The 2,482-nt window shown below is 59.6% G+C and overlaps 1 long non-coding RNA gene across 1 annotated transcript; it reads right to left on the bottom strand.

Annotated features, from left to right (window-relative positions):
* Positions 1–14: 14 nt before the first annotated feature.
* Positions 15–1,338, bottom strand: LOC108444897. Its single transcript, XR_001859618.1, has 2 exons — positions 1,064–1,338; positions 15–626 (listed from the first exon to the last, which is right to left on the bottom strand). It is a non-coding gene; the product is annotated as an uncharacterized LOC108444897 (long non-coding RNA).
* Between the last annotated feature and the right edge of the window lie 1,144 nt (positions 1,339–2,482).

Below are 2,482 nucleotides of genomic sequence, written 5' to 3'. Positions count from 1 at the left end.
TAATGGCAGGGGGGTTGGTTTTTATGGCAATAGATTTATTCCACCTGGGCTAAGAAATACATTCCACATCTGCCGAGCCGTGTAACCAGACTCTAATTAAAATCGTGTGCCAAGCGAGGGCCTGGCTGTAAAACACAAAGCTGGCTTTTAGAGCGGCTGGGAAGCGCGGCCAGGCGGCCCTGGGGCGGCGGTGGCCGGCAGGACGGGCACGGGCGGGCGGCAGGGCTGTGCCATCGCTCACCGTCCCCACGCCGGGGCACGAGGGGTGGTGAAGGGGGGATTCCGTGTGTCTGCAGGGACCTTGGGACACGGTGACACCCACGGGCATGTTGTGACTGTGGGGACAGGGTGATGTCCCTGGGTGTGCTGTGACCCCGAGGAAGGACGAGGTGGTGGCTCTGCATAGTGATGGTGACACTCACTCGTGGCATGGACCACAGGATGGCTGAGGTCCACGCAGACGCAGTGCCACGGGGATTGGTGACATCCACGTGTATAGGGACAGAGTGACATCCCCGTGTGTCTGCAGTGACAACAGGGAGAGGGTGACATCCACCTTTCCAGAGTGGTCATGAAGAAAGGGTGACATCGATACACTTCATGGGGATGGGGTGATATCCACGCACCTGTAACAACCAGAGGATAGGGTGGCACCCCTGCTCTGTGACACGGGACAGGGAGATGTCCACAGTGACGCCCACACACCACGGAGTGACCGTGGGACAAGCAGTGCCCAAGCACAGGCAGTGCCAGGGCCAGGGTGACACCGGTGACAGCCGTGTCCCCGCGGCAGCCGCAGCGGCGGGCAGGAACGGGGCTGAAAGGGCCCCTGTGGGCCCCGCCGCAGGACACCCGCGCTGGGGTTTTACAGCCCCGCGGGTCGGGCCGAAAACGTCCCGAACAAACAGCGGCTGTGTCTCGGTTTAACAGCCCGGCCCTCAGACAGCGGCAGCAGCGCCAGCTCTGATGGAGAAACTAATGAAACCTTCGAAATAGTTTGTACGGGAGTAGTGAAGTGAGAAAAAAACCCCAGAGCACTTGTTGCCAAGCAAAATACACTTACCTAGTAAAGCATGAGTAATAAGTGGCATTTTTTACAGCGTGAAGATATAACTTTTCATGAAAATACCAAATAAGGCTCCGTGCGAAAAGTGGCAGGCCTTTCTAGTTGCTTTTTTTCTTTCCTTGTCTTTCTTCCCTTTCTTTTCGCTCTCAAGGCACACGTGTGCTCTCCCCAGTGCCCCTTTTGCAGGAGCCTGTTTACGGGGCCGCCTTCCCGCCATCCCCGGCGCGGCCCGGCTCGGGTTCCGTCTCCCTGAAATGAAATGAGCAGGGAATGGAAAAACAGGAGCTGCTGTTCTGCGAGACTTTCTATTTTTAAAAGGTTAAAAATATCTATTTTCAGACACCAGCCCAGGAAGCACTGGGGTGAAGCGACGCGGCGGGACGGGAGGAGTAAACAACGCTGGGACGTGCCGGGTGGCTCGGGAGCTGCAGCTCTGGGGATGCTCCTGGGGGCAGGGAAAGCAAGGGACACCACGAGCCGGGGATGTGGCCACAAGGAGATGAGGGATTGCAGGGCTCCGTGCCAGGGGATGCTCAGTCCCAAGAGAGGATGCTCAGATCAAGGCGGGATGATTAACCCAAGGCAAGGAGGTCCACACCCAGACCTGGCCCCAAGGTCAGATGCTCAGCTCCTGAGGGGGATGCTCAGCACTCAGGCAGGATGGCTTATCATCCCCAGCATCGTGGCCCTGGTGCCCTCATGAGTGTATGGGATGGGATGCTTGGCTACTGCACATGGATCCCACTGCAGGAGTGGGATGGAGTACCCACTGTGAGGGGAAGGATGTGGAAAAGCCATCTCCAAAATCTCACGGATGCTTTTCCACCTTCAGTTTTGCAGCTTCGCTCCCTTCTCCTCCCTGCCCAGGCTGAGGTCCCGGTGATGCTCCCTGGGCTGGCAGCAGCTGTGCCTTCGTGTTCATCCCTTGGCTCCACCTGGGAGCTGGGAAGGGGCTGGAGCCCCAGGAGCAGCTGAGGGAGCTGGGAAAGGGGCTCAGCCTGGAGCAAAGGAGGCTCAGGGGGGACCTTGTGGCTCCGCACAACTCCCTGACAGGAGGGGGCAGCCAGGGGGGATCGGGCTCTGCTCCCAGGGAACAAGGGACAGGAGGAGAGGAAACAGCCTCAAACTATGCCAGGGGAAATTCAGGTTGGACATCAGGAGGAATTTCTTCACTGAATGGCGTGTTAGCCACTGGCGCGGGGGCGGGGCCCGGGGGGGCCCCGCTGTCCCTCGGAATGGCCGAGCCGCGTTCCGCTTCCTTATAAGGCCCTGCTGTTCTCCGCTCCGGTGTCTGCGGCAGAGCTGGCACCGCCTGTTGGGAGAGCAAAACAATTCCCAGCAGGCTGCCGGGACACCCTCCTGCCCAGCCCAGCTCTCCTCCGTCAGCACCGGCAGCGCTTGCCCGGGTCCCTCGGT

Source organism: Corvus brachyrhynchos, unplaced genomic scaffold (assembly GCF_000691975.1).
Source record: "Corvus brachyrhynchos isolate BGI_N302 unplaced genomic scaffold, ASM69197v1 scaffold412, whole genome shotgun sequence".
NCBI lineage: Eukaryota > Metazoa > Chordata > Aves > Passeriformes > Corvidae > Corvus > Corvus brachyrhynchos.
Note: the sequence above shows the minus strand (reverse complement) of the source record. Positions and strands in the feature narration are given on the sequence as shown.